The sequence below is a fragment of the Brachyhypopomus gauderio genome, unplaced genomic scaffold, assembly GCF_052324685.1.
Source record: "Brachyhypopomus gauderio isolate BG-103 unplaced genomic scaffold, BGAUD_0.2 sc123, whole genome shotgun sequence".
NCBI lineage: Eukaryota > Metazoa > Chordata > Actinopteri > Gymnotiformes > Hypopomidae > Brachyhypopomus > Brachyhypopomus gauderio.
Genome location: NW_027506944.1, coordinates 515001 through 527500, shown reverse-complemented (window position 1 = coordinate 527500; position 12500 = coordinate 515001).

Here is a 12500-nt window from a genome sequence, read left to right as displayed (position 1 = left end):
ATCCTGAAGGAGCGCACACACCTCATGGGAGAGTTTTTGATAGGTATGTCATGTTGAGGCTGCCGTCCTCAATGAGCGCAGTCACCCCTTTTGTACAGCTTTCGTTGGTGAACGATCATACCCGAGAGGCTGCCGACCTACCCGTCCTGAAGGAGCGCATCCACCTCTCGCCCTATTCCTGTACCTAGGTATGTCGCACCGAGGTTGCGGCTCTGAGCAATATATAGGATATGAGCTCGCACCTCATTGTACATTGCGCATTGGTTTGACCGGTTGTCTTTCTTATGACAGGGAGAAACCTTAAGTGGTAACCCGAGAGCCTAACCCCTGGCGGGCATCGTATGCCAATAGATCGGGAGAGCTCCGAACGCCCTCGAGATTGACGCTCTCCCTAAAAACCTGCTGGTAGGTTTTTGCAATCCACCGTACGCGTTTTCCTCCACGGCCGGGGAGGTTCTCGCCAGCCATGCCCGCCAAGGCAAATCTTCCCTCGGACACACCTCGGACGCTCGACCCCTGAAAAGGCCTGGCTGAACCAAGTGATGGTCGATGCTACTGGTATAACTGAAAAACCCCTGGCGGACTTGGGTTCGGATAACGGTCTTAGAGCGCACCTAGGTACTGTGCCATTGGATCCGGTAAGGCCAGCCGAAACCAGCATCTTCCGGGCTTGCGCACAGCACCCTCCGGATACGCACAGGCCGAGGTAGAGCATGTGAGGCTGGTGCCTGGAGGTCGGCGAGACCTCCAGTGTTAGGGGGGTCACCACTCCACCCCTAACCGGTGAAAGTGTTAGAGTCAGGCTAATGTTACCTTCACGCACCGCCTTGCATCCAGGCCTTATGAATGGGATAACCATTATAAGGTTAGGATGAACTCAAGAGACATGCTCTCCTATATACCTGCTGGTAGGTGTTTGCAATGCACCGTATGCGTTTTCCTCCACGGCCGGGGAGGTACTCGCCAGCCATGCCCGCCAAGGCAAATCTTCCCTCGGACACACCTCGGACGCTCGACCCCCGAAAAGGCCTGGCTGATCAAAGTGATGGTCGATGCTACTGGTATAACTGAAAAACCCCTGGCGGACTTGGGTTCGGATAACGGTCTTAGAGCGCACCTAGGTACTGTGCCATTGGATCCGGTAAGGCCAGCCGAAACCAGCATCTTCCGGGCTTGCGCACAGCACCCTCCGGATACGCACAGGCCGAGGTGGAGCATGCAGGCTGGAGGTTGGACAGACCTCCATAAGGGGGGTCACCACTCTTACACCCATGCCCAGCAGTGGCATTTCGGTCGGGCGCAAGCAGTGGTTCGAAGGCCTGAGAGACACGGATGTCTTTGACCTCCATCAGCAGGGGTCACTTATCCCTCCCCTTAAGCCGTCAAGGTGCATTAGAGTCGGGCTAGTTCACCTTAACGCACTGCCTTTCTTCTGATCCTTATTATGGTACAATCATATAAGGCTCAGAAAGCATGCTCCCCTATATACCTGCTGGTAGGTGTTTGCATTACACCGTTAGCGCATTCCTCCAGGGTCGGGGAGATGCCAGACAGCCATGCCCGCCAAGGCAAATCTTCCCTCGGACACACCTCTGAGACTCGATTGCCGAAAGGGCATGGCTGATTCAATAAGTGGTTCGTGGCAATGGTATAACACCTACCATTCTCAAACACATGGGGGGGGTTTACGGCCTTAGAGCGCACCTAGGTACTATGCCATTGGATCCGGTAAGGCCAGCCGAAACCAGCATCTTCCGGGCTTGCGCATAGCACCCTCCGGATACGCACAGGTCGAAATACATTACGTGAGGATGGAGGTAGGACGACCTCCATAAGGGGGAGCATCACGCCTCCACCCTTGCCCAGCGTGGGCACTTTGCTCGGGCACAGCCCGTGTCATTTAAAGGCCTGGATCTTTTCAGACCTCCGGGGGGGGCCTCACTCCCCCCCTACTTTGCTCAGAGGGAGCCTCTTACTCGGATAAAGTGTGTGACATTACATGCTTTCATGCATGGAGCATTTCTGACATCCACACATAGGGCCCTCATGCTTAATCATAAGCCCAAATGTGCACTTTAATCGGATAAAGTGTGTGGCATTACATGCCTTTAAGCCTGGAACCTTTCCGACATCCACACATAGGGCCCTCATCATTATTCATAAGCCCAAATGTGCACTTTAAATGGATAAAGTGTGTGGCATTACATGCCTTTAAGCCTGGAACCTTTCCGACATCCACACATAGGGCCCTCATCATTATTCATAAGCCCAAATGTGCACTTTAAATGGATAAAGTGTGTGGCATTACATGCCTTTAAGCCTGGAACCTTTCCGACATCCACACATAGGGCCCTCATCATTATTCATAAGCCCAAATGTGCACTTTAAACGGATAAAGTGTGTGGCATTACATGCCTTTAAGCCTGGAACCTTTCCGACATCCACACATAGGGCCCTCATCATTATTCATAAGCCCAAAGGTGCACTTTAAACGGATAAAGTGTGTGGCATTACATGCCTTTAAGCCTGGAACCTTTCCGACATCCACACATAGGGCCCTCATCATTATTCATAAGCCCAAATGTACACTTTAATCGGATAAAGTGTGTGACATTACATGCCTTTAAGCCTGAAACCTTTCCGACATCCATACATAGGGCCCTCATGCTTTATCATAAGCCCAAATGTGCACTTTAATCGGATAAATTGTGTGACATTACATGCCTTTAAGCCTGGAACCTTTCCGACATCCATACATAGGGCCCTCATGCTTTATCATAAGCCCAAATGTGCACTTTAATCGGATAAATTGTGTGACATTACATGCCTTTAAGCCTGGAACCTTTCCGACATCCATACATAGGGCCCTCATGCTTTATCATAAGCCCAAATGTACACTTTAATCGGATAAAGTGTGTGACATTACATGCCTTTAAGCCTGGAACCTTTCCGACATCCATACATAGGGCCCTCATGCTTTATCATAAGCCCAAATGTGCACTTTAATCGGATAAATTGTGTGGCATTACATGCCTTTAAGCCTGGAACCTTTCCGACATCCATACATAGGGCCCTCATGCTTTATCATAAGCCCAAATGTGCACTTTAAACGGATAAAGTGTGTGGCATTACATGCTTTCATGCATGGAACCTTTCCGACATCCACACATAGGGCCCTCATGCTTAATCATAAGCCCAAATGTGCACTTTAAATGGATAAAGTGTGTGGCATTACATGCCTTTAAGCCTGGAACCTTTCCGACATGCACACATAGGGCCCTCATCATTATTCATAAGCCCAAATGTGCACTTTAAACGGATAAAGTGTGTGGCATTACATGCCTTTAAGCCTGGAACCTTTCCGACATCCACACATAGGGCCCTCATCATTATTCATAAGCCCAAATGTGCACTTTAAACGGATAAAGTGTGTGGCATTACATGCCTTTAAGCCTGGAACCTTTCCGACATCCACACATAGGGCCCTCATCATTATTCATAAGCCCAAATGTGCACTTTAAACGGATAAAGTGTGTGGCATTACATGCCTTTAAGCCTGGAACCTTTCCGACATCCACACATAGGGCCCTCATCATTATTCATAAGCCCAAATGTGCACTTTAAACGGATAAAGTGTGTGGCATTACATGCCTTTAAGCCTGGAACCTTTCCGACATCCACACATAGGGCCCTCATCATTATTCATAAGCCCAAATGTGCACTTTAAACGGATAAAGTGTGTGGCATTACATGCCTTTAAGCCTGGAACCTTTCCGACATCCACACATAGGGCCCTCATCATTATTCATAAGCCCAAATGTGCACTTTAAACGGATAAAGTGTGTGGCATTACATGCCTTTAAGCCTGGAACCTTTCCGACATCCATACATAGGGCCCTCATGCTTTATCATAAGCCCAAATGTACACTTTAATCGGATAAAGTGTGTGGCATTACATGCCTTTAAGCCTGGAACCTTTCCGACATCCATACATAGGGCCCTCATGCTTTATCATAAGCCCAAATGTGCACTTTAATCGGATAAAGTGTGTGACATTACATGCCTTTAAGCCTGGAACCTTTCCGACATCCATACATAGGGCCCTCATGCTTTATCATAAGCCCAAATGTGCACTTTAATCGGATAAAGTGTGTGGCATTACATGCCTTTAAGCCTGGAACCTTTCCGACATCCATACATAGGGCCCTCATGCTTTATCATAAGCCCAAATGTGCACTTTAATCGGATAAAGTGTGTGGCATTACATGCCTTTAAGCCTGGAACCTTTCCGACATCCATACATAGGGCCCTCATGCTTTATCATAAGCCCAAATGTGCACTTTAATCGGATAAAGTGTGTGGCATTACATGCCTTTAAGCCTGGAACCTTTCCGACATCCATACATAGGGCCCTCATGCTTTATCATAAGCCCAAATGTGCACTTTAATCGGATAAAGTGTGTGGCATTACATGCCTTTAAGCCTGGAACCTTTCCGACATCCATACATAGGGCCCTCATGCTTAATCATAAGCCCAAATGTGCACTTTAAATGGATAAAGTGTGTGACATTACATGCTTTCATGCATGGAGCCTTTCTGACATCCACACATAGGGCCCTCATGCTTAATCATAAGCCCAAATGTGCACTTTAATCGGATAAAGTGTGTGACATTACATGCTTTCATGCATGGAGCCTTTCTGACATCCACAGAGAGGCCCCTCATCCTCTCTCATAAGCCCAAGAGTGTCATTTAGTCGGATAAATTGTGTGGCATTACATGCCTTTATTCCTGGATCCTTCCTCACATCCAGAGAGAGGCATACCAACCTACTCTCATAAGCCCAAAAGTGCACTTTATTCGGATAAAGTGTGCAAAATTCCATGCATGGATCGTTTGTGAGATCCATAAAGAGGCCTCTCAAATCCTCTAAAATGCCCAGGGAGTGACCTTTGGTCGGGCAAAGCGTGCGCCATAATCCTTGTCTTCATTTATGGTATACCATATATGTGGCTTTCAGAAGACCCTCTCCCCTATATACCTGATGGTAGGTGTTTGCATATCACCCATTCATAAAATCATCCAGACAGGGGGAATGAGATGCATGTCCGTCTGGGTGCACATTCGGCGGGCACTGTCAGAGGATCGAGGCCTCTGGATGATCCACCCCTTGGTCAAAATTGGAACATAGTGCGATTTTTGAACACAAAATCATACGTATGGTATAACATTTTTATCGACATAGAATTATTTTCGCCGAAAACTGACGCCTATGGTATACCAAATGAAGCGACATAGAATATTTTCCACTTGAAAACTTCGTGCTGCTGGTATATTTATGGACATAGTGCAATTTTAACAGAATATGGGACTCTGTGCATTTTCTGAAGAAAATATCTTGCGTATGGTATAATTCAGGAAGGGAAATAGACTAATTTCCAACAAATACTTCATGCTACTGGTATATTTAAGGACTTTGTTCATTTACTGATCTGACACTTCAGAGTCAATTTACACCTATTTCTAAGCAAGATAGAAAAAAAAACTGACAATTTTTCTTGATCCTGGTGATGTACCCGAGCTAAAGAGCATGTTTTTCGGACACTTTTATGCTTTTTTCCCTTAAAGCCACCACCTGGCAATGTTATAGCATTGGACTCTGTGCATTGCCTGAAGAATACTACTTGCGTATGGTATAATTCAGGAAGGGAAATAGACTAATTTCCAACAAAGACATCATGCTACTGGTATATTTAAGGACTCTGCATTGCCTGAAGAATACTACTTGCGTATGGTCTAACAGAATATGGCACTTAGACTAATTCCCACTTGAAACTTCATGCAGCTGGTATATTTATGGACTTTGTGCATTTACTGATATGACACTTCAGAGTCAATTTACACCTATTTCTAAGCAAGATAGAGAAAAAAACTGACAATTTTTCTTGATCCTGGTGATGTACCTGAGCTAAAGAGCATGTTTTTCGGACACTTTTATGCTTTTTTCACTAAAAGCCACCACCTGCTACTGGTATATTTAAGGACTCTGTGCATAATCTGAAGATTACTACTTGCATATGGTATAACTCAGGAAGGGAAATAGACTAATTTCCAACAAAAACCTCATGCTACTGGTAAATTTAAGGACTCTGTGCATTGCCTGAAGAATACTACTTGCGTATGGTCTAACAGAATATGGCACTTAGACTAATTCCCACTTGAAACTTCATGCAGCTGGTATATTTATGGACTTTGTGCATTTACTGATATGACACTTCAGAGTCAATTTACACCTATTTCTAAGCAAAATAGAAAAAAAAACTGACAATTTTTCTTGATCCTGGGGATGTACCCGAGCTAAAGAGCATGTTTTTCGGACACTTTTATGCTTTTTTCCCTAAAAGCCACCACCTGGCAATGTTATAGCATTGGACTCTGTGCATTTCCTGAAGAAAATATCTTGTGTATGGTCTAACAAAGTAAGGGACATAGACTAATTCACTCATAAAACTCCATGCTTCTGGTATATTTAGGGACTTTGTGCAATTTCTGACTTGAAAACCTCCACATGATGTTGGTATAATAACTTTACCTCATGCCCAGATGAGTGCACCTTCATTGGACACTCCAAGTGGACAGATGTGTCTGGAGGAGCCACCCAGTGGCAAATGCGTATGGTATAACAGAAAAAATGGACTTAGTGCATTTTCTGATCAGACACTTCAGACTGGATTTACACCTATTTCTAAGCAAGATAGAGAAAAAAACTGACAATTTTTCTTGATCCTGGGGATGTACCTGAGCTAAAGAGCATGTTTTTTGGACACTTTTATGCTTTTTTCACTAAAAGCCACCACCTGCTGCTGGTATATTTAAGGACTCTGTGCATTGCCTGAAGAATACTACTTGTATATGGTCTAACTCAGGAAGGGAAATAGCCTAATTTCCAACAAAAACCTCATGCTGCTGGTATATTTAAGGACTCTGTGCATTGCCTGAAGAATACTACTTGTATATGGTCTAACTCAGGAAGGGAAATAGACTAATTTCCAACAAAAACCTCATGCTACTGGTAAATTTAAGGACTCTGTGCATTGCCTGAAGATTACTACTTGTATATGGTCTAACTCAGGAAGGGAAATAGACTAATTTCCAACAAAAACCTCATGCTACTGGTAAATTTAAGGACTCTGTGCATTGCCTGAAGATTACTACTTGTATATGGTCTAACTCAGGAAGGGAAATAGACTAATTTCCAACAAAAACCTCATGCTACTGGTATATTTAAGGACTCTGTGCATTGCCTGATATGACACTTCAGAGTCAATTTACACCTATTTCTAAGCAAGATAGAAAAAAAAACTGACAATTTTTCTTGATCCTGGGGATGTACCCGAGCTAAAGAGCATGTTTTTCGGACACTTTTATGCTTTTTTCCCTTAAAGCCACCACCTGGCAATGTTATAGCATTGGACTCTGTGCATTTCCTGAAGAAAATATCTTGTGTATGGTCTAACAAAGTAAGGGACATAGACTAATTCACTCATAAAACTCCATGCTTCTGGTATATTTATGGACTTTGTGCAAATTCTGACTTGAAAACCTCCACATGATGTTGGTATAATAACTTTACCTCATGCCCAGATGAGTGCACCTTCATCGGACACTTCAACTAGGCTGAGGTGTCTGGAGGAGCCACCCAGTGGCACGTACATATGGTATAACAGAAAAAAAACGATGGAGTACCGGTGACATCTTGTGGACTTTAAGAGTCAATGCGCCTTCCAAATAAGATTAAACTGTGCACTTTTTTTCTAACAGCATTTAACCATGGTATAATTTAAACTAAACTCTCCTCTTTTATTCTAAGTTCATTTGGCCATGGTATATTTTATTTAAAATGGCCTTTTTTACTCAAAGTGTCTTTTCTACTGGTATATTTAATTTAAACAGACCTCTATTTTATTCTAAGTGTCTATGCCTCTGGTATATTTAATTTTAAAAGGCCTCTATTTTAGTCTAAGTGTCTATGCCTCTGGTATATTTAATTTAAAAAGGCCTCTATTTTATTCTAAGTGTCTATGCCTCTGGTATATTTAATTTAAAAAGGCCTCTATTTTAGTCTAAGTGTCTATGCCTCTGGTATATTTAATTTAAAAAGGCCTCTATTTTATTCTAAGTGTCTATGCCTCTGGTATATTTAATTTAAAAAGGCCTCTATTTTAGTCTAAGTGTCTATGCCTCTGGTATATTTAATTTAAAAAGGCCTCTATTTTAGTCTAAGTGTCTATGCCTCTGGTATATTTAATTTAAAAAGGCCTCTATTTTATTCTAAGTGTCTATGCCTCTGGTATATTTAATTTAAAAAGGCCTCTATTTTAGTCTAAGTGTCTATGCCTCTGGTATATTTAATTTAAAAAGGCCTCTATTTTATTCTAAGTGTCTATGCCTCTGGTATATTTAATTTAAAAAGGCCTCTATTTTAGTCTAAGTGTCTATGCCTCTGGTATATTTAATTTAAAAAGGCCTCTATTTTAGTCTAAGTGTCTATGCCTCTGGTATATTTAATTTAAAAAGGCCTCTATTTTATTCTAAGTGTCTATGCCTCTGGTATATTTAATTTAAAAAGGCCTCTATTTTAGTCTAAGTGTCTATGCCTCTGGTATATTTAATTTAAAAAGGCCTCTATTTTAGTCTAAGTGTCTATGCCTCTGGTATATTTAATTTAAAAAGGCCTCTTTTTTATTCTAAGTGTCTATGCCTCTGGTATATTTAATTTAAAAAGGCCTCTATTTTAGTCTAAGTGTCTATGCCTCTGGTATATTTAATTTAAAAAGGCCTCTTTTTTATTCTAAGTGTCTATGCTGCTGGTATATCCTCGGACTTTGAAATATTTCAACCTCGCCTAACCCTCAATTAGCGCCGGTTGCCGAAATACTTGCACATTGCAACTTTGGAGACTCTTGCAGAAAGACAATTTGAAATCTGCAATGTGATATTTGAAAGCTGCAATGCCGACCAAAGTGTACTCTGAAACCCACTACACACAGTAGGCTTATAGGCCAACCAATTATGGGACTTTGTCATTTAAATTAAAATTATTTAGGACATCCAGAGGGGGCATTTCATTCATAATTCATGCCCAAAGAATGTGAACTCTGACCCCGCTACACACAGCAGGCTTATAGGCATGGGTCTTTTTTAAACACCCAGAAATCTTTATTCTGTATAAAACAGTTACCCAATAAAAGCCTACTATGACCCCGCTACACACAGCAGGCTTATAGGCCTGAATTTAATTCCTCCAGAAACATATGGTATACAGCTTTAAGGAGGAAAATAATTACTACGGTGGAGTAATGCTGCCATCTTTTGGACTTTAAATGCCGGTGCGCCCTGCACATTTGAATGCAAAATGCTGGGGCTTTTTTTTAACCTCCATAAATTAGTAAAATGTATAAAATAGTTACCCTATTTAAGCACACTCTGAGCCCGCCAGACACAGTAGGATGAGACACATGGATGATTTAATACATCCATAAAATCCTTATTCTGTATTAAATACATAGCCTAAGAATGTGCACTAAGAGCCGGCCACACACAGTAGGATGAGAGCCCTGGATGATTTAAAACATCCAGAAAATCATTATTCTGTATAAAATACATTGCCTAAGAATGTGCACTAAGAGCCGGCCACACACAGTAGGATGAGAGCCCTGGATGATTTAAAACATCCAGAAAATCATTATTCTGTATAAAATACATTGCCTAAGAATGTGCACTAAGAGCCGGCCACACACAGTAGGATGAGAGCCCTGGATGATTTAAAACATCCAGAAAATCATTATTCTGTATAAAATACATTGCCTAAGAATGTGCACTAAGAGCCGGCCACACACAGTAGGATGAGAGCCCTGGATGATTTAAAACATCCAGAAAATCATTATTCTGTATTAAATACATTGCCTAAGAATGTGCACTAAGAGCCGGCCACACACAGTAGGATGAGAGCCCTGGATGATTTAAAACATCCAGAAAATCATTATTCTGTATTAAATACATTGCCTAAGAATGTGCACTAAGAGCCGGCCACACACAGTAGGATGAGAGCCCTGGATGATTTAAAACATCCAGAAAATCATTATTCTGTATAAAATACATTGCCTAAGAATGTGCACTAAGAGCCGGCCACACACAGTAGGATGAGAGCCCTGGATGATTTAAAACATCCAGAAAATCATTATTCTGTATAAAATACATTGCCTAAGAATGTGCACTAAGAGCCGGCCACACACAGTAGGATGAGAGCCCTGGATGATTTAAAACATCCAGAAAATCATTATTCTGTATTAAATACATAGCCTAAGAATGTGCACTAAAAGCCAGCCACACACAGCAGGCTTATAGGCCTGAATTTAATTCCTCCAGAAACATATGGTATACAGCTTTAAGGAGGAAAATAATTACTACGGTGGAGTAATGCTGCCATCTTTTGGACTTTAAACGCCGGTGCGCCCTGCACATTTGAATGCAAAATGCTGGGTCTTTTTTTTCCTCCATAAATTAGTAAAATGTATAAAATACATAGCCTAAGAATGTGCACTAAGAGCCCGCCACACACAGTAGGATGAGACACATGGATGATTTAATACATCCAGAAATTAGTAAAATGTTTAAAATAGTTACCCCACTTTAGGCATACTCTGAGCCCGCCATACACAGTAGGATGAGACACATGGATGATTTAATACATCCAGAAATTAGTAAAATGTTTAAAATAGTTACCCCACTTTAGGCATACTCTGAGCCCGCCACACACACTAGAGTGAGACACATGGATGATTTAATACATCCAGAAATTAGTAAAATGTTTAAAATAGTTACCCCACTTTAGGCATACTCTGAGCCCGCCATACACAGTAGGATGAGACACATGGATGATTTAATACATCCAGAAATTAGTAAAATGTTTAAAATAGTTACCCCACTTTAGGCATACTCTGAGCCCGCCATACACAGTAGGATGAGACACATGGATGATTTAATACATCCAGAAATTAGTAAAATGTTTAAAATAGTTACCCCACTTTAGGCATACTCTGAGCCCGCCACACACAGTAGGATGAGACACATGGATGATTTAATACATCCAGAAATTAGTAAAATGTTTAAAATAGTTACCCCACTTTAGGCATACTCTGAGCCCGCCACACACACTAGAGTGATAGCCCTGGGTCTTTTAAAACATCCAGAAAACCCACTTTTAAATTATAGGCGCACCGACATTTTTTACCCAAAAGATGGCAGCATTACTCCACCGTTTTCCTTTTTTCTCCCCATTCAAAATTATGTCTTTGCTCCACAAACTGCCTTTTCTGTTTAAATCTGGCCCCAAGCTATCTGATCCTTTGCCTGGCCACACAAAGCAGGCTTATAGGACTGGAAGAGCCAACCTGTGGATAATTATGGCACTTGGAAATTATTTTTAACATTATTTTGGACTTCCAAAGGAGGCATTTCATTCATTAATTCATGCCGACCAAAGTGTTCTTTGACCCCGCTACACACTGTAGGCTTATAGGCCTGGTTGATTGATTATGGGACTTTGTCTTTTAAATGAAAAGTATTTTAGACATCCATAGTAGGCATTTCATTCATTAATTCATGCTGACCAAAGTGTTCTTTGACCCCGCTACACACTGTAGGCTTATTTTTAGACATCCATAGTAGGCATTTCATTCATTAATTCATGCCGACCAAAGTGTTCTTTGAACCCGCTACACACTGTAGGCTTATAGGCCTGGTTGATTGATTATGGGACTTTGTCTTTTAAATGAAAAGTATTTTAGACATCCATAGTAGGCATTTCATTCATTAATTCATGCTGACCAAAGTGTTCTTTGACCCCGCTACACACTGTAGGCTTATTTTTAGACATCCATAGTAGGCATTTCATTCATTAATTCATGCCGACCAAAGTGTTCTTTGAACCCGCTACACACTGTAGGCTTATAGGCCTGGTTGATTGATTATGGGACTTTGTCTTTTAAATGAAAAGTATTTTAGACATCCATAGTAGGCATTTCATTCATTAATTCATGCTGACCAAAGTGTTCTTTGACCCCGCTACACACTGTAGGCTTATTTTTAGACATCCATAGTAGGCATTTCATTCATTAATTCATGCCGACCAAAGTGTTCTTTGACCCCGCTACACACTGTAGGCTTATAGGCCTGGTTGATTGATTATGGGACTTTGTCTTTTAAATGAAAAGTATTTTAGACATCCATAGTAGGCATTTCATTCATTAATTCATGCTGACCAAAGTGTTCTTTGACCCCGCTACACACTGTAGGCTTATTTTTAGACATCCATAGTAGGCATTTCATTCATTAATTCATGCCGACATGTGCGCACTTTGACCCGGATACACATTGTAGGCTTATAGGCCTGGTTGATTGTGGGACTTTGTCTTTTAAATGAAAACTATTTAAAACA